The 21,114-nt window shown below is 38.3% G+C and overlaps 1 non-coding gene across 1 annotated transcript; it reads right to left on the bottom strand.

Annotated features, from left to right (window-relative positions):
* Positions 1–8,322: 8,322 nt before the first annotated feature.
* LOC124240520 (U6 spliceosomal RNA) lies at positions 8,323–8,425 on the bottom strand. Its single transcript, XR_006888909.1, has one exon. It is a non-coding gene; the product is annotated as a U6 spliceosomal RNA (small nuclear RNA).
* Between the last annotated feature and the right edge of the window lie 12,689 nt (positions 8,426–21,114).

Below are 21,114 nucleotides of genomic sequence, written 5' to 3'. Positions count from 1 at the left end.
GGCGCTGTGCATATGTGGGGACTGGGGGATATAGGAAATATCTGTACCTCTCAATTTTGTTGTACACCTAAAACATCTCTAAAAAATAAAGTCTAAATAAAAAATTAAAAATACTGATTAAAAACTAAAAGCTAAACAAAGAAAAATTAAACCTTTGCTTAAAACTCTAAGGTTGTCAATATTGTCCCAATATTGTTATGCAACCACTAATGCAAGATGAATGCACTCTTCTCCTTTCCTTTTTCTCTTTTAAGTATCTGTAAGATGTAAATGTCCAGGGCATAAATATTATTTCTTATTTGCTGTACAGTGGGGAATTCTGTCATCTTCCAATGAAATAGACGTTTTTAATTTGCATGATTTCCTAATTTGTAAGCACATATAAATGCAGAATAAATAGAAATGAATTTTTCAAGTTCATAAAAACATTTATGTACTGAATTATTGATTTAATTGATACATTGATTTAAAGGTCTCCTTATAACAGGCACCGTACTTGGTTCTGAGAGTGTGAAAATGAAAGAGACTCTGCCTATTTGAGGGAAGAACATATAAACATCATTAAAATAAGAGTAAGTTGTTATGCCAAGTCTTCACATTTCTGCCTAGAGTGGTGCATGAATCAAGAAACACAGAAGACATCATGCTTTTGTTGAGACGTGAAAGATCAGTGGGAATTTGTTTGCTAGGCAAGAGAGAAGCACACAAAGGGAGCAGTTTTGCATAGTCCTGTATGTGTAGGTGGGCATGTGTCCTAGGAATACCAAGTTGATTTGTATGTGTGTGTGTGTGTCTATTTGGAGTCCTGAGAAAATGGGAAAGGTGTGGAAAATGAAAGTAAATCTGGAAAGTATGATGAGGAGGCATGAGGGACATTGTGGACAGCTAAGTAGGGCTAGATGGTAAACCACCATGTGTGGTAGGAGATGATGGCAAATCATGGAAGGATTTTAGGTAGAAAGACAACATTGGATTGTAGTTTAGAACAGTTCCTCTGGGGCTAGTGTGGTGAGTTATTTGGAAAGGTCTGAGATGGGGGTAGGGACATGGAGACTATAATAGTAAGGAAATTTTCCAGAACATTTATAAAAATCTTATATAAATAAAGTTTTAAAATATTTAGTAATTTCTGCTTAGGTCCTGAACGTTGATTCTAAGTTTGGTAAAGATGTGTAGTTAGATACAGGTTTTCCAAGGTCTCCTGTCCCTGGGTCTTACCTTCTGTGTAACTGCTTCTCTTCAAGACTGCTTCTCTGGCAGGAGTTTTGGGGGCTGCAGCTCTGGGAATGTGTTTTGGCTTTATCATCTTATGAGATCACAACTCACACATGAAGGGAAGAGTTACAGACTTGTTTCTAAAGATATGGATGGCTTTGCCATCAAACAAAGAATGTGTTGTTTAAAAAAACCGGGTGTCTTCCAGCTCTGAAAGCCTGTGGTTCTTAGTTATTTCAGCAATGGCTTTCTATTGTCCTATAAACCATGAAAACAAGTTAGCATATGAATCTAAGAAGTGAGGAAACTCCCAGAGTTGCTTGAAATGTGCAAGGAGGGTTTGAATCAGTATAGGTTACACATCCACATTCTCAGAGCTACTTTCAGGGAAGTTTGTGGGAAGATTGTCATCCTGTAAATCTGTGCAGCACTGCCTGCCGCCTCCTTCCATCAGCAGGTTTCCCATGGGTGTGTGGCGAATCTGGTAGAACAGATAAAATGCAGTTTCTTTATTCGGGGCTGGTTGTATCTTAACTGCGATTACGTCAAAGGTTAAATTCTGTCTCCATAAACATATGATTGACTTTTCTTGTTATATCATGATGCTTCTCTGTTAGATCTTACTTTCTGTTGTTTGTGTCAAAATGCAATTCCACTGTAGTGTATTTTGACAGTTAATCTTTTGTGCTTCAGATGGTTTAGAAATTTTTCACATAAGTAACTCCTGGATCAAACATATTCAATTGATGATTTGCTTTTGAAATCTATTGTTAATGTATTTAATGTTTAACTACACATCATGAAAGTGTTAACATTCTTGTTCAAGGTTTTTGATACTTGATGTTTTTAAAACTTGCTGTTTAATACAGACATTCTACTAAATGAGTGGAAGCATACTGTTTCTTGAATAGCCTTGACACAGTGCCAAATCATAAGGATGTTATAACATGGAATGATGATTTCTTTGCTTAATAGATTGAATATATATATGTTGTTATAGAATAGATTTATTAAAAATAGGATATTTGTGATTTTAAGTCGTTCTTGAGAAGGTCCTTGTGAAACTTAGTTGATTATTTTGACCTAAGTTTTTCCTATTTTAAAGACACATTAAAAGTTAATTATCTAAAATTGGTAAAGTTGCTTGAAGTTTGTGAAGTTGTCAATTGTGGAACAACTGAATTTTTTCTTTATAAAAGTTTTATTGAAAAACTAAGTATTTATGCTCTTAAAGAATTAATAATATTTCTCTTAAGAGTGTAGGTCCAGACGGAATTATTTTTTGTCCCATGGAAGCAATTCAGATTATTCCTGCTGATTTCTCATTTCAGCCATCAGTATCACCTAATTTGTTATTAAGATGTTTTCCCTGATGAAATTTTTCTCCTGTAGCGTTTAGATAACCTCTGGCTTACTTTTTCCCACCTTCACCAACTTCTTTCTTCATTTCATTTTCTTCAACTTCACCATGTTGTCCTTATCTTTTTAGATTTTTTTTCCATGAGTTTTTACTCTCTTGTCTCATAGGCAGCAGCTTCATCCTCTTTGCCACTCTTCAGAGCTGTGCCCTTCAGATGTATTTTTCTGAAACATAACTGCTCTGCCTTTGGAGTAGTTGTGTGCATGGTGAAAGATATAATAAAAATTGATGTAAGCTGATTACTCTACTGCTGAAAACCCCACATTTGTTCCCTTTTGCACTGAGAATAAAGTCCAGGTTTTTGTCCTTGTCCTGTGAGCCCTCATGTGACCTGTCCCCTTCCCTGTCCTCAAGTTCCATCTTTCCCTTTAGTCTTCCTCTATACTCCAGCCACATTGGCCTTTGCACAGTTGCCCAAATATTATGAGAACATAAACATAACGAGAATCATATTTTATAAGTTTTATCAGTGAGATAAACTACTGGAAGTTGAATTTCAGAGGTAAAATATACGAAAATTAAAATTTTTAATTCAAAAAGTAGAGTACTAACTTATCTTCAAAACACTGTCTATGCAGAAGAGTAAAGAGTCCTTGTTTCTCAAACTTGTACTGATGCTCTTTCAGATATTTTGATCTTGGGAACATTTTGGTAATCTTTTTTAACATTAGAAAAACCTAGCTTGAAGCTGATTAATTATTTTTAAGTTGGCATTAGAGCTCCCAGCACTGCATTTGGAGGTGGTGATGGTTCTGGTGATTACTAGGCCAAGAAGGTGGTTATGGAAATGGGTGGCTGAGACGGAAAGAAGGAAAAGTCAGAGACATGACAGATTGGGATGTAAGGTGGTTTAGACGCAAGGACTTCGAGGTCATCCAGGATAAGAGCTGAGACTGGGGTAAAGAATGGGAGCCAGGTGCTGACCGATCTAGGTACAGGGAACCCCAGTGTCTTGATAGATGATAGAAAGATGAGAGGCTGCTGAAGGGAAGCTCTCCGGGCATGTGTTTGTACCATTGTATTAATCATATTTTTTATTTTCTGTATTTTATGTTGTTTTGACATCTTGGTGCCTTGCTAGTTCTGGAGAGACTGCCCCTTGCACATCTAGCTAATTCCTAAAGATAGAAAACAACTTACCTGGGAGTGTGCCTTTTATATGTAAACCAACCAATCCAAAGCTCTTATCTGCAACCACCTCCTTTATCTAACTCTCACACACCCAGCCAACATTTCTCCTGCCCTAAATCACCCCAGGGCCAGGTACTAGACAACTAGGGACTATCCCTGTAGTTCATTCAGAGCCCACTAAAATTATTCAAACTAGTCAATCCTAAACTTACTCAAATTTACCTATCCTGCCTCACCCATTACTTCCACTGGAAACCACAATAAAAACTCTTGGCCGTGGTCTCTGCTCATCCTCCTTTCCTGGCTAAACTTGCTGCTTCCCCATGTGTCCCTACAATATGTGACATGCGTCTTTCTCTTGGAAGCTGAGTGTTAAGCTTCTTTGAATGGCATTGACCTCTCTCTGTCATAACTCAGTCACCTCTATGGGTTAAATCCCAGGGGCATTTACAACAATGAGGAGATGCTGTATCTTTCTAACCACAAGGAATTGGTCAGGAAAATTAAATAAAATGACCTACGAGATAGATTTGTTTTCTATCCCTTGAATTGTTTTTTATGAACACAATTCACATATTTCTAACCCCTATAATTTTCATATTTTGGCTGACTATATAGTTAATGGTATATATTTCTTAATTGTGAAACAGTTGCAATGGTTTTAGATGCATATTTTCTTTCAAATTCCGATCTCTATAGTGAGGCTCATTTAGTTCCTTCCAATAAAATATTTTAAGGTCTTCTTATTAAAGCTGGAATTAGAATAATTATCATTATTTATAAAACACTTCTTAATATAAAAGGAACTCCAAAGAAATTATAATCACTCTGTAAAATTGAAAGTAGAAAGCACTTAAAAATTCATGAGTATAAAATAAAATATGCTTCAATAAAATTTGCATGCAGAGCTAGCTTATATTTTAGAACACAACTTAGAAAGTTGTGTTTACATTGGGGAGCAATCCCCCCAAACAGAAAATGCTAATTAGAAAAAAATGCCCCAAATAATGATAAATATATTTCCTCTAATTAATCAATGAATATCTAATGAGGACCAATTGTTCAGTACTCTACTTCTAGTTTGCTGTTTCCCCATGCTGGTAAATCCACCAAGCTTGTGGTGGTAGCTGAAATGTAAAAAACAATTCATGTGGCCCAAGACATGGCACACAATTAAGGTAAGGGTTATTATAGTGAGCATGAGTAGTATTCTCAACAGGATCACTACTGGCGTTTTGGGTGGTGGTGTCCTTTGTAGTGTGAAACTTTACACAATATCAAACAACCCTGGCCCTATAGAACTTCTCAATGATTGGGACATCCCACATGGCCCCTGGAAATATTGTCTGAGTGATATAGCCCCCGAGTTGAGATCTACTGGTATAGAATAGGGGCTGGAAAACTTGTTCTGTAAAGAGCCAGATACTAAATATTTTCCAGCGTGGGCCATACAGTCTCTGCCACAACTACTCAAATCTGCTGTTGTAACCAGCAAGCAACCATAGACAAAATGAAAAAGAGTGGCCATGTTCCAATAATAACTTTATTTACAAAAGCAGGAGGTGAGCAGATTTGGCCTGCGGACTGCAGTTTACTCACCTCTTCCTGTGTACCACAAGTCTACCAGTTTCAACACAAGGAATACTATTTGAAACAATCAGTAGCAGTATGTCAGTTATGGGCTTTGGGGCTACAAATAATATGAAGTCATATCCATTGTTTCTAAAGGTAAGATAGTTTCAGTCTTGGCTAATTGAATGTATTATTGTCATAAAAGACCAAAGTGTGTTCCTTCCTTCTACTCTTCTATCCTCAGCTGTTGTCATTTTCTTCCCTCATTGTCACAAATGGATGCAATGTGTCACATGTAGTTACAGTAGTGCACAGGGGAGAAACACATGTCTGTCTGTTCTCCAGGAAAACCTTTCCCAGAAGTCCGTAGCTGACTTGCTGTCAGATATCATTTGGGGACAAACCCAAACTGGAACTAAGAATGGCAAAGAAGAAATTCCAATTATGTGGAACTCCACATAATTGCCATAGAATAATTATGATCTTCTTCCTTGGGCTGGAGAAGGATCCAGCCCTAACTCAGACCTATGGATACACGATATTTGAATGAGTTGAGATTGTGTTTAAGAAAATGAACATCAGGCTTTGAGGAGTTAGTAGAGGAAGATGTCTGTGCGATGCAGTATTTTCCATATTAGTTATATTATACTTTAAATATAATTCTGTCTTAAATACTATTTGAGGCCATTTGTTTTCCTCTGTTTCCATTCTAGTCAAAGGGAGCGTTTAATACATACCTTTGTTTGGTCAGAGGAGAGATAGAAGCGTGGACCAAGGTTCTACCCATTGACTATAGGTAATCTCTCTTTAGTGTTGAAGGGCCAATGGAGAGCCATGTCTTCCTGTATGAAGTCAGTAATATCACTGTGTGAAAGACAGTATTTAAATTTGGTTAACAAAGATTACTTAGTAGTCCTTAAGGAATCTCTTAAATAAACCCCTAGATAATCATATGTAGTTAGTGTATCATCTGGTTTGTATTATAAGAACTGAAAATAACTTGTGAGAACCTTTCTTACTGAAATGTTATAATTATTTATTTTAGTGCTGAGTGGAATACAGAAGACCATCTGGTTCTTTCAGGCTCATAAAGGTGCTGCCCTACAGTTTCAGATAAAGCAGGAGATTTGCTGAGAGAATCATCTGGGTGGCTGGGAAGTGAAGATATAACTAGAAACTCATTTTCCTACTTCAGGTGCTGTGTTTCCTGCATTACATCATGGCGTTCCTGCAGCAAAGTGCCTGCTCAGAAGACTTTATGTTTGTCAGGAGGGATGGCTCTAGTTCAAGTTCTGAATTTTTTCCTGGAGCTCTTCCTGAATTTTGAGTTCTTTAAGCTGTCAGTATTGGGGTTGAACAAATACCTTAGATGAAACTATGTTTACTTTAGTGGCTTTTGAAGAATGAAGAATAATATTTTGTGGGTAAATTTGTTCAAGAAACCTTGTTTTGTATCTCCCTCATGTCACATCACCTGGGAAGTGGCTGCCTCTTTTATGCCAATCATTTACTTATGTGTTTATTCAAAATATGTTAAATTCACAGTCTTGTCTTCAAGGTTCTCAACATTCTAGTGTGAAAGGGACAAATAAAAGAACAGTTCAAATACAGTGTGATGTATAGCACAGTAGAGGGAAGCACAATGTGCTCTCAGAGCAAGAGTGGGTCTGAGCAGATCAAGAAATGATGCCTGAGTTGAGTCTCAAAGGATAACTGAGAGTAAGTCAAGTGAAGAAAACAGGGAAAGAGCGTCCCTATAGTTGGAGTGACATGGGCAAAGGCTTAGAGGCATCACAAAATATTGAATGTTTGCAGAACAGCTAGTAATTCAGTAAGTCTAGAGTTTTACAAGGACTTAACATGCAAGGTGGATGAATGCTGAGTAATAAGTCTATACTGGAGGACAGTAAGTATAATTGGAACTTGATCCTGAGGCAATGAAAGTCATCAGAGGCTTTTCAACAGAGAGTGACATGATGTAATTTACATTTTGGAAAAACCACTAAGACTGCAGAATAGAGGAGGGATCAGAGGAGGCTAAGATTGAAGGCAACATGACAGTCAAGGGGCTGCTTCAATAATCTAAGGAAGAAATGATGAGAGCCTTAATTAAGGCAGTGGTGATAGAGAAAAAAAAGTGATGTTTGGGAAATATTGAAGATAGAATTTTTAGAGTTGATGTAGGAGGTAAGAGAAAGGAAAGGAGTCAAAAATGACTCCTACATTTCTGGCAGGGCTTGATAGTGGTTCTGTTTATTGACATGTGAATTCAGGAGTTGGACCAATTTGAGGTGAAAGATGTTGAGTTGACCTTTAAGCATTTTGGTTTTGAACTGTTTGAAACCTCCTAAATAGTTGCATATAGGAGACTGGAACCCAGGCAGGAGCCCTGAGCTAGAGAAATAGATTTGGGAGCTTTCAGCATAATGTAAGCCACAGACATGAATGAGACTGCCAAGAGACTGTGTGTCAAGCAGGGAGAGACAAGGGACAATGATGGAATTCAAGGTACTAACATAAAGGGCATGGGTATAGAAGAGCAAGCCACCAAGAAGACTAAGAACAAGATGACAAGAGGGTGGAGGAAGACCAGGAGAAAGTAATGTCTTTGAAGCCAAGGAAAGAGAACAATACTGTCAAATACTGCTGACAGATCAAATAAGATAAGAACTGAAAAGGAGCCACTGGATATTTTGAGGTTATATATTTATTTATTTTTATTTAGATAAGAAATATGTGATCATTGTGTAAGTTGAATATGTATATGTGTATATTTATATATATGTATATATACACACACATATATAAATATATGAGGTGAAAAAATATATGTAATTATGTATAACTTAAGAATTGCCCCAAATCTCATCACCCAGCATAGCTACTGTTAAAATTTTGAGGTATATCTTTCCAGACTTTTTCTATATGCAAATATATTCTCTATATCTAGATATATGTCTATATATAACAAAATGAATTCCTATAAAAATATGAGACTCTGCATGAATTTGCTTGTCATTCTTGCCCAGAGACCATGATAATCTTCTCCACATCTTTCTAATTTTAATATATGAGCTGGCAAAGCACATGGTGTCCATTGAATTAAGCGACCAGGAGACGATGTGTAACTTTGCAAGGCTAATTTCAGTGGAATGTTGAGTGCAGTAGCCAGATTGTTGTGGGATGGGTAGGTAGTCAGGAAATTGAATGAACATTATAGAACACCCTTTCAAGAAGCCAGGATCTGAAAAGGAAAGGAAGTATAGTATGTCAAGAGAGGAGTAGGATGGAGAGGGTTGTGGGGTTTTTTTGTATTTTCCTTTTTTTGTTGGGCAAGACTTTCCACTGACTAGAAGGAGCCAGAAAAGTAGAATAAATTGAGGATACAAAGAGGCCCTGATTGATGGAGTGAGACCTTAGGAAGCAGGAAACGATGGGCTCTAGGAAAGAGGGAACAAGTCCCGTCTTCTAATAAGGTAATTGGGAAGGAGGTGACAGTGGACAAAGATGCTGATGTGTTTGTGGATGGTCACCTGAGGTGATTCTGGTCACCTCAGAATGAAGATGGTTGCTACTCACATGTATTCACTTATTTGACGAAGGCTTTTTGAACTTGCTTGAAAAGAGAACCGCCATATTGGATCAGATCTATTATCTGTTCACTTGCATCTTGAGAGTGGTGCCAAGAGATGCATGTTAGAAAGGTATAGTCTTCTCTGACAAACTGAAAGGTCAGGAACAGTCCCCAAATGCTTTACTTACCTGAAATAATCCATTAGGGATTTATTATCCACATACTTCTATGAAGCTACTCGAAGCTGTGTATTTTCTTAACTTGTCTGTCCCCTGAGACTTACTACCTGAGAAAGAAAGTATTTAAACTAGGGAAGTTGCATTGTATGTTGGGGAAAAACACAGATTTGGAATAAATCTTGATTGAATTCCATTAACCTTGGGAAAGTGACTTAATGTCCCTATGCTTTAGTTCCCTTATCTGTAAAATTGAGGCATTATCATATTGACCTCACAGCTATGAGAAGACAGCATAAAGTGATGTATGTAAAGTGCCTAAGCAGCAACTCCTCAGAACGAGTGCTCAGCATGCACTGCTGTGTTGGTGAATTGCTTTTTGCTTGTCACTCTCTGTGGTCAAGGGCTCCCATTCCCTCCAGCACATCAAGATTTGATGACAGGAACATAAAACTGTTAATAATGATGATAAACTTTGACCAGTGGCTAGGAGTGTTCAGTGAAATCTTTGCTGTTGTAAAATGTAAATATAATAAACTTAATGGAAAGGACTACTCCCTTGAAATGTACAGATTTAACAGAGCTCTGTTTGCATTTCCTAAATGCCACGGTACATTTTATTTTTGTATTTAAAAAAGCATATCACCTGAGGTATTTTTTGGCTCATAAGCACAAAATTAAATGCCACAGATGGCCAGAAGGAAACCTGGGTTATTGTTTCTGTTTTTCATGTACGATTTTCTCTATCAACAAGCTTAATAAGGTGATTTACCAGGAGGCATAGATGCTGAGTACTGCTGATGCTAAAATATCAATCCTCACTATAAAAGACTTCTAAGCAAATGTAATTGCTGTAATGTGTTATGACCTTTCACGGCTGGTAATTCAGTTGAAAGGGGCAGGGATAACTCTGCAGGCGAACTGTCTCCCATTCACTGTAGCTGCCATCGGATGCACAGCATTACCTGGCTTTGTTAGACCTGGTGAATAAGCCACTTTAAGATGGGAAACTGAAAGAGGCAGGGGAATTAGGCTGAGATCATTTCTCTATGAGTTTCTGCAACTTGATGCCTTATTAACTCACTAGCACGTGTGGATTTAACTTTGACTTTTAAAATAAAATATAATAATCCACTGGAGCTTGCTTAAAAAATACAAGTCCTTAAGTACTAATTAAGTATTCTTATAATCACTTAACAATTTAAAATAGCTCTTGCCTAAATATCCACATTTATTTCTTTACATCCTATCTTAATATTATGATTACTTTGTCTTCTTGACTCTCCATCCTGGGCTTACTTGAATGCTTTTTCATAATCTTGCTCATTTTTGTTTTCAGCATTTTTCTGGCAGCAATTCAAAAGGGCATGGAGTATTTCCCCGTAGTTCTGTTGCACAAACTACTCCATATTACTTCATCAATACATGCAAAATTTGGAAGTGCTCTTGGTTATCTCTTTATCACCTGATCTACATGCCCTGTTGAAATGGTTGGATAATCGCCCTACAGAAGCCCATCCCCAACTGAGCTTACTCTCTGGCACTCCTTTCTTGGTGTGTGGTTCCTCCTTTTACAATCTGATGAGTCAGAGCAAGTCTCATCTCACCAATCAGCATTAAGCAAATCTGATACACCTTGATTTTTCCCACAGCACCTTGTACACATTGAGTGGTTAGTACATATGCATTGAGTGAATGAATGGATGGATAAAAGAGAGAAGGAAGGAAGAATGGGAGCCTGACTACTTTGCTAAAATATTGAAGGCATTCTGAGGGAGGAAAATAACTTTTTGTTTTGTTTGTCATATAAGTGGCATCTAAAGTGGTACAATCTGAGCTGAAAACTTTTCTGCATAAGAGTATTAGTGTTGTATTTTAACTATAGTCATTGTGTGTGTGATTGTGAGACTTGAACTTAGCAAAGAATCAAGTCCACGAGTACTCATAACATTTTTTACTAAATGCCCAGCACTATGCTAATCACTGTGAAGGAGGTGGAGTACCTCTCCCTGGGTGCATTAGAGAGGACAAAACTTATATAAAGCAAATAGAGAACAACACAAGGCAATTTGTATTTAAATTAAATATTACCTAGTAGTCATTCTAATTATCTGGAATACTGATGGACTTCAGAGAAAGGAAAAGTCACTGGGCCTTGGGGACAAAAGGCCATTTGAGTCAATGAGGGGAAGGAAGACATCTCGTGGACCAACTTGCACAACTGGTACAATCCTTTTCTCAAAGTTCCTCGTGTGGAACTTTGCAGTGAATTAAATATCAAAGCAGACCTCACTAGTTTGGTGAAGGAAGCCCTGAGATTACTTTTTCCTGAACGAAAATGACACCTGGTTTTAAAACATAATAACTGAAAACTAGTGGTCCAGTTAAAATAAGAACTGAAGCTATATGTTTTAAAAAATATGTAGGGGCCGGCCCAGTGGCGCAAGGGTTAAGTTCCCACGTTCTGCTTCTCGGCGGCCCAGGGTTCACTGGTTCGGATCCTGGGTGCAGACATGGCACTGCTTGGCACGCCACACTGTGGTACGTGTCCCACGTATAAAGTAGAGGAAGATGGGCACGGATGTTAGCTCAGGGCCAGGCTTCCTCAGCAAAAAGAGGAGGACTGGCCATAGCTCAGGGCTAATCTTCCTCAAAAAAAAAAAAAAAAATTAAATAAATAAATAAATAAATGAAATAAAACATCATTAAAAAATATATGTAAATAAAAAGAAACCTGAATATAAATTATGTTCTCTGAATAATACCAAAATATCATTTGTTTTGGGTCTTTAGTAAGTATTGAACAAAGAATATGTCAAAAAATAAGTCTGAAAGATATTTTAAAAACTGTTACTCTCTAGGAAATGGAATCCACTATTAAAAATATTAAAAATCGATACTTGAAAAAAATAGATAAATATTTGGATTTTATAGGAGCATACTTAATCAAACCTTTGCAAAGGACCTAGATCTAACACCCTATTATATTCTACGGATCATAGAAATGGAGTAAAAAACTTGATTTTTGCCCTAATGAGTTTATAATCAATTGGTTTATGTAAAAATAATGTCAATTTCTTAATAATGAGCCAGTTAAGAAAAGGAAGATTCGCTGTTACTGACTATAAATCCAGTAACAATTTAGGGGTTATGAGAAGATGCAGTGTGAGTATGTCAATATTTAGGTGTTGGAGGATGAGAAGGAAGGTGTTCCAGTGGGGGCTTTGGGAAGTGGTATGAAACATGCGTTATAATGTTGTCCAAACCTGAATGCAGCAGAAGACTTATGTTAAAGAAATAAGACCCAATAGACCCTGGTCAGAAAGTTGAGTGCCAGCCTTGTTACAATGAGGACTTGGGACTTGGAGAAGAGAGTTAAGTAGTCATTTTGGTCCCCTAGGAAAGGAATGTTTCAGATAATTATTTTGGAATGAATTGTACAGCAAGACTGAAGATAAGGAGAGCAGTTTGATGGTTATTTTGCTGCAATCTGAATATGAAATGTTGAGATTCTGGTGAAGATTAGAGTTACATAATCATTGCATATGGAATTCTAATTTTCAAGAGGTTAGAAGGACACGGAGTAAATTAATTGCAAAAGAAGCTATGTTCCTTTTAAATAATTTGAAGTTACTTTTGGACTAGAAAGATAATTCATCAAAATATGTTATCTGAAACATTAACAGTTCTTATTTTTAATTTTTGAAATCTACTGCCCAAATCTGAATTCAAGTGTTGCTTAAGGAGAAAAAACAGGTACAACAACGTTAACTCTTAGTCAAATATATTTTGTTTAGAAAAACTGAGTTTTTGTTGGAACTTTGGAAACCTGATGTAGCATATAGAGTAAGCACTGCCTACCTGGATGTCACATGTGTTCACATCCAAATGGAAAACAAGCCATAATTTAGGAGTAGATTGAGTCTGTATATGCTCCAAAATGAATTTAAATGATGAGACTATGAATGTAGTGAAAAGCCAGGAAATTAATTTGACAGATACTAGCTTTCATTTTGAATTTCAAATTACTGGCTTTCTATTAGCATACTTCAGGAGTAGTGAATTTCTATTAAGTTGGCACATAGTTTTAAATTTTATGAGTATGCTATTGTAAGTATAAAAAACCATTTCAGTGAGATATGGACATGGTTATTTCTTTTTTAATCAGCAAGCTCTAGGCTATATATTATTAGTCTAAACTTGTCATCCTGAAAGTCTTGAGGCTGTGGATCTTGCTTCATATATTCCTTTTTTTTGGTGAAGTTTTGTTTATTTGGATAGAAAAAGTAAGAAGCTCTGAAGAAGATATAATAGCTTCATATCTATTTGTTTTAAAAAAATATTAAAGTCTTCTTTAGTAGACTTTTATGTGTAGACATGAAATGTTATTAAAGCCTTTTGAAATTATTAGAATATTTTTGTTCAATAGTGTTTCTTTGGGTGTTTTGTTACAAGGGATGTGTTTATCATAAATAGAGGTCTTACAGATATTGTAATACTTGAGGGTAGTGTTAAATGTTGCTTTACCAGTAGAAGAGATAACTTCCCCACGCTCTTCCTCTGCAAATAGCAAAGGACAGTTAGAAATTATATATCATTTCAATTTTGAATAAAATGGTGGTGGGGGCCGGCCTAGTGGCGCAGTGGTTATGTGCACACGTTCCGCTTCTCAGCGGCCTGGGGTTCGCCAGCTCAAATCCCGGGTGCAGACATGGCACCACTTGGAACGCCATGCTGTGGTAGGCATCCCACATATAAAGTAGAGGAAGATGGGCACGGATGTTAGCTCAGGGCCAGGCTTCCTCAGCAAAAAGAGGAGGACTGGCAGTAGTTAGCTCAGGGCTAATCTTCCTTGGGAAAAAAAAAAAAAATGATGGATCCTATAATCACAGCAGTGACTTTCATCTAGGTTCACTGAGCCCGGGCTTTGACTGGTTATTAGGTAGAGGACGGTGATGGGTGATATGCTGCCTCTTTCTAGTCAAAGGAAGAGGAAATGAGCTTAAATTGAGCAAAGTTAATGGAGGAAAATAAGAAACAAGACTTTTTCATATTTAGGCCGGTAGGCCAGGCCATTTCCACACCCAGGGTACCACCCGGAAGAGTGCTGAATATCCTCTCCCCTGCTTCCATTTAGACCTGCTTCTGTTGAAGCAGAGTGTATTCTGGTGGGAATCAGGGTGTCTTTTACTCTCTAGGGATATTTGAAGGATAATCAAATGCCTCCTTCTTTGCTTTTGTTTCTCAACTTCTGCTCCTGCCTGTGATGCATACATGCACACATACTCTCCTCACCTCCAGACAGAAGGCCCTCTTACAATAGGGCGCCTGGGTATTAGAGGTGCCTTCCTTTGTCAACAGCAGAAAATGTAGAACTACTACTGTATTTCAGATAATTATTTGGAAGACTTATTTTTATAGGCCTCAAATAACTTCAAATTATTTTAGGAACACAGTTTCTTTGGAAACATTTGTTCTCTATTAAACAATTATTTCTTGACTTTCATTTCTGCTTCCAGTAGACCGAGGGCTGTGACTCTCTCCCTCTGTTATTTTACATTCTTCACAGCGATCGCTAACACAGCAGTGATTCTGACCCGAAAAGGGTCTCCCGGGGGGCTACTGGAACTTCGGGGGTGATTGGGGGTTGGTGTTGATGTGGTTTGAAAAACGTGTGATTCTGATATGGCATTCCACTTCCCCACTGAGCATCACTTCAAGGCACTGGATCCCCTAAAAAGTGTAAATAGCTTTCAGAAAGTATAACAACCATTATTACAGTGATAATGGTAATAACACTACCAGTGTTATTATTACTGGTCTCAAGGTCTCTGCCGAGACGTCCCATATCTTCCTGATCACGTCTTCCCTGCTGCCATGCATGGCCATGGTCTGATTACAACAGTGGTTCTCAAAGTATGGTTCCTGGACCATGAGCATTGTCTGGGAACTTGTTATAAATACAAAAAAAAAAAAAAAAAAAGCATATTCTCAGATCCACCCCAGATCTAATGATTCAGAAACTCTCTGGGTGGGTCCTAGCAGTTTGTATATGAACACACTGTCCAGGTGATTGTAATGCACACAAAATTTGTGAGGCACTCTCAAATTTGTGTGTGCCACCTGTATTATTTTCCTGTTGCTGCCATAAAAATTCACCACAAACTGAGCAGCTGAAAACAACACAAATTTCTTATCTCATAGTCTCAGAAGATCAGAAACCCCTGGATGGACTTGGCTGGGTCCTCTGCTTAGCATCTTACAAGGCTAAAACCAAGATGTTGATTGAGCTGTGTTCCTTACCAGAGGCTCTGGGGAAGAATTCACGTCCAACCTCCTTCAGGGGTTTGGCTGAATTCAGCACCTGGTAGTTGTAGAACTGAGGTCCCTGTTTCCTTGCTGGCTGTGTCCTCCAAGGCCTTCTCTTAGCTCCTAGAATCTACCCACATTCCTCTTCATGCTTTACTTGTGGCCACCTCTAGCAATAGTAGCTCAAGTCCTTCTCACACTTTGAGTCCCTGTGTCTTCCTCTTCTGCCCCACCTGACATCCTTGTCTGCTGCTTCTCTGTGACTGCCTCTTCTACCCATAGCCAGGAAAAAGATGTTTTTAAGGACCTACCTTTACATTGGGCCCACCTGGATAGTCCAGGATTATCTCCCTATTTTAAGGTCCAGTGATTAGTAACTTTAATTACATCTGCAAAGCCCCCTTTACCCTGTAATGTAACGTATTCACAAGTGTAACACAAGGGGGCTGAGGTCATGGGGGCCCAAATTCTGTTTATTTGGCATAACTCATCCTATGGTCTTTGTCTTGGCTTTGCCAGGGTGCTGTGTCACTAGCTGGCCCTGACTCACCAGCAGCATCCCATTCTCACCACATGGGACCAAAGGTGGCTGCAGGAAACTGAACGCAGGACCTGCCCTGTCTTACCAGGAAGTGAAACCACCTTTTCCATAGGCTCCACATGTGAATCAGGGCACTTGCCATTTGTGTCTCCCGTATCTTATCTAACATTCCTTTGTGTCCTTCCGCTTCCCCTCCTTCTCTCATTCTCCAGAAGGGGCTGGCTTCTGGGTTTTCCATTCCTGCCATATCTCTATCTTCCTCACCTTGTTCAGAAGCCCCACGGTGATCCTGGCATAAACCTAACCCTAGGAACTCCTTTTTAGAAGCAGGAAAGCATAGTCATTATGAGCACAGACTCTTAAGGCCAGGCAGTTCAGGCACAAATTTTGTGACCTTGGGCAGCTTTCTTAACTGTTTCATACCTCAGTCTCCCTGTCTATAAATGGGAGAGAATAATAACGCCAGGTCTTTAGCCAGTATTATTATTATTCATGGAAGAAACAGTATGATTCAGTGTTTCCAGGCTTGATTCGGAAATGCTGAAGAAATTTAGAAAATTCTCTCTCTTTTTCATTTCTCACTCCCTCAGCAAAGCTTTGTTTTCAAGCATCTTGCCTTACAGGATCTCCATTCACCCCTACCCTAGTGGATCTCTTGAACTGGCTCAGTTGATAATCCTGCAGACAACATTACAAAGAAGTAAAACCATCACTTTTTGGATATGCACCTATTTCATTGATTTTTAGAATAAATCGATGTTATATAAGGTATTACCATCCTCTTTTTTTTTTTTTTTTTACAAATGCTGAAACTGAAGCTTAAGTAACTGACTCAACATCTTATGTGTGGAGATAGGTGAATACATCTACTGTTAGTCATTAATTTCTGAATTTGCTTGTCAACAAAAGCAAGCCGTCATCTAATAAAGACTCACAGAGTTTGTTTCCAGAACTGCTCAGTATTGGTGAAGAGAAAAATTTGTGAAGGGAATCTGAAGCTAGAGCCCTGTGGAGGGAGGGAGGTTTGGGTGGCCTCCTGGGCAACTAGAAAGCTTCCTGGACCATCACTTTGCAAAAGAGCAGAGGACTGGTAAGAATTCAGAAAGCTCAAAATAAATTTTCCAGGGATGTCTGGAAAGGGAAATTTCTGCAGTGAATTATGCACTGCATTAACATATTTGTCATTTGAAGGCATTGCTTGGGATAGCCAACCTCGAGAGATTTTCTGTTTATCAGGCACTTGACCCTCTGGCTTGTCTTTTTGTCAGGTTTTGCTTTTTGTATTGTGAGTGACAAATCGCCACTAGAATCCTGACCCACGCCTCTTCCTTACCCCCTTGGAGAATCTGAAATTATCTAAAATGTTACCATGTAGTCTGTGTTAGCACCTTTCATGGATACGCAATTTGATACTTTTCAAGAAGAAAGTCTTCTCAGAGATTAAGTAAATTGTTAAGAGCTTGTTCCTGGGCTTGTGAAATTGTAATGTATAGAAGACAACCTTGTTGTCTTTTAGTATGTACAACTCTTGATTTTCACTCTTCCACTGTGTCCAGTCGGTATTCTATCTCCCTACCGAAAGCAAGGAAAATGAGTGTCTTTTTCCTTTGAATTTAAATCATTGAAAAAAAATGTGTCTGTTTTACATAGAGCCACTTTTGTTGGCAAAACAGAGTGCATTAATTGTACAGATGTGTAGTGTGGATTTGAGTCAGTGTGTCATTCCATCCTCAGAAAATTGAAAGGCTGATGTGACTACACATTTGATTTGTTCTCTTCTCGTTTGAGTCAATTTGGTTGTTCCACACAGAGGAGTGTCAATCTGGATCTCTCTTTTTAATGGGTGCTTTCTTATTCCCCCCAGAGGTAAAGAATTTCAAAAAAAAGATACCTAAATTTTGGAAGCCATAATAAGTAATATTTCTAGAAATGTTTTCTTTCCACTAAGTTATTTAATCCTCACAATAACCCTGTAAAATACTTATCTTGATTTTTTTCATGAGGAAACGGAGGCTCAGAAAGGCTAGGTAATTTGGACAACATGCCAGAGTTCATCCATTATAAGGCTGCAATTCAAACTAAAGTCTATTTGCCACCATTCTGCTAGTTATTGCTGAAAAACACTTAGTGACAAATTCTCAGTGACGTACAATAGCAAGCAGTTATTTTTTGGTCCTTTGTCTGTGATTTGATTGGGAGTTGGATGACGAGACTTGGCTTAGCTGGGCTTGGCTCCAGCTTCAGCTTGGATTCAGGTTTGCTCCATATGTCTTTCTTCCTTTTTGGACCAGTGGGCTATACGTGACTATCATGGCAGAGGGTAGAGGCACAAGAGAGCAAGACCAAGCAAGCACATTTCGAAGGTCTGCTCACATCATATTTCCTAATGTTCCGTTGGCCAAAGCCCAATATTAATTTCTCGTGGAGGGGAGGGACAGGGGAAGGAGTGACTATTTACTGAATAATCATCCAATGTACCTTAAAAGCCTGTGTGTTTTCTGTCTTTCTTCAGAATTTACAAATATTGAAAGTATAAGTAGGATGACAATCTCGATTGAGAGTCAACCATCTTGTGTTTTCTTGTCATGGGGGGCACATACAAAACTGTCATTCCTACTTGCTGACTACAGTTGCCCCATTTCTTTGCTCTAGAGGATGTTTGACTGTTTTTCTCTTCTCTGCTGTCATTTGTCCTTACTGGCACTGAAGATGAAGATCATCAATAGGTGAATCTGGAAGACTATAGTTATGGTCATTAACCTGGAGTGGAATAATTTTTTTCTGTTTTTATGCAATTTCAATTGTCTGGGGGTTTTGATGGAGAAATTTTTCTACTACAAGGTCTAGTACATACAGCAGAAAGCAATCAAGTGTGCCCAGAGTAGGAGGACACAAACACTTCTTCCAGAAACAACAGATTATAAAGATTACACCAGCTCAAATACTGTAGTCAAAGGAGCTTCTTACCGTCCTCTACCTCATGCTCTGCAGACTTGAAGCTAAGGTGCTCCTCAGAGGCAATTCAATGGGAATCATAGAGGTCAACATCCTGGGTTTAGAGGTAGAGATTTTGCAGTCCCCCTCTGTGACCTTTGATTCTTGCTAATTTGGATATTAAACCAAATTGTCCAAATAAATGGGGTAAAGACAGAATTCCTAGTTTTAATCCAAATCATGTCAAAAGCTGCATGGCTGAGAAAAGGGCATTTAAAGTTTCTGTGACTAGGTTTTCCCCTTCAACAAATTAATAACATATAACCTTCCTTGCCTTTTGCTATTAAATTTTACCTGTGTCACAAGAAGTGGTGGAAAAGATTGATTCCCAAAGGAATAAATTAAGTTAAGTGATGTGCCTGGTAACTCTTTTCCTTTCATTTTTAGATTTATAAGGCCTCTGTGACCTTCAGGACTAGAGACTGTCTAACTCTGCTTCTTGGCTCACTGTTGGCTTAAGATCTTTGTTCGACATCTCCCGCTTCTTCTTGATGCATGCTAAATTAGTGTCTCTGATGGGATTGCCCCAGCAGTTTGGTTTCTCACCTCTGCATTTTTTGAGTATCATTTCTTTATAGTTATACATTGGAACATCCATAAAAGATTTTCTGTACCTTCCTTGGTCCACCAGCTTATATGCACAAGCATGACCAATAATGGCAACTCTCTGCACACCCAGGTCTCACCCAGTGCCTTTCATTATCGTGTTAAAATGACTTCACTACTAGTTATCCAGCTTCCCTACAGGACTTCCTTGTGACTCATTATTACATCACTTATTATTCCATCAGAGCTTGAAAAAGATTTTCAGGGAACTTCTCCAGAAGCTTAACAATAACTCTGTCATAAATGCTGGCCCAAGATCGCTTAGGTAGATCCGGCTTCAGTAGGGATGAAGGTATCCTGTGTATGTAGAAAGCATCTGGCATCTTCATCCTTCCACAGCACAAGAAGATGTGCTGCCCAGCAGCAGAATTGCATGCATCTCAGCTGCTCTGTGGCAGTTGGTAGTGTGACTGGGAAATGTGTAAAGTGTTTTTAGATTTTTGGAGGACAGACAACATATCAGTGCCAACTATTGTTGTTGTGAAGGAAACCAAATCTAAATCAGTCTATATGGTTCAATTGCCATGCTTAGTTTATTTAAAACATGGCATTTGGAGAGAGGTAAAATACCAGCACACTGTGTCTTTGCCTCTTTTTTTTTTTCCTGAAGCAAATTTGTTGGGTCTATTTTGCAAAAGGATTAGCTGTAAGAAAGCAGTAAAGAGGCATGTGCCTATTGTGTAGGCCTTCTTTGTGGTGTTAATTCTAATGGAAATAATCATCTACATTGATTTATAAGGATGGAATCGAGTGAGGACATTGATTCACAAGAAGAGAAGAGCTATGAACAGTTTGATTTATGGTGGTATTAAAGCAAATGATTCAGATTCAGTTTGTACAATCTAAGGTTGCTTGTCCAGTGGTTTGTTGTAGAAATATATTCAGCAAAGAGCAGTCAATTTCTTAGTGAGAAACACACCTCCGATAGAATGCATAATTTATTTTATTGAGGCCAGGACCATATTGTGTGCTTGATCTGTGGGAGGCTGCTACCTGCACATCAGTGATTCTTAGGGAGGAGAGGATTGCTTTAGAATGAAATAAATAACCTTTTCAGACACGGATTTTATGGGACAAGAATGTAAATGCAGTGAGAAATCAGAGAACATGTAAATAGCAGCAAGCTAATTTTCAGAACGATTGCCCTCACTTTGTAAGATATATTTCCTGTTTAAGAGAGTGAAACTCAGCTGCCACAGGGAGTATAATATCCTCAGTGGTCAGTTATGATGTGAAGAAAACAAAGTAGCTTTTTGTTATGACTTGGGGTTTCTCATCTGGTGATCATGATGAATTTACTGCACTTCGTGAAAGTCTTTGTTGATCTCCCCAGACTGACTTTGGTGTCCTTTCCTCAGTTCTCTCATAGCCCCTTCTGTGTTCCTTGATTACAACACCAGTCACACTGAGGTGTAGTCATTGCCTACCTTGGCTTTCTCTACCTTGAAACTATCAGCATAATCAAGGGCAAGGTCCAAGTCTTTCCCAGAATGTAGCAGATGGATATGTGCCCTAAATATTGAGTGAGTGAAATATTTCCATGTCAGCTGGGTCCCAAGAGTTTGTCAAATGTATA

This window comes from Equus quagga, chromosome 5, assembly GCF_021613505.1.
Source record: "Equus quagga isolate Etosha38 chromosome 5, UCLA_HA_Equagga_1.0, whole genome shotgun sequence".
Taxonomy (NCBI): Eukaryota; Metazoa; Chordata; class Mammalia; order Perissodactyla; family Equidae; genus Equus; species Equus quagga.
Note: the sequence above shows the minus strand (reverse complement) of the source record. Positions and strands in the feature narration are given on the sequence as shown.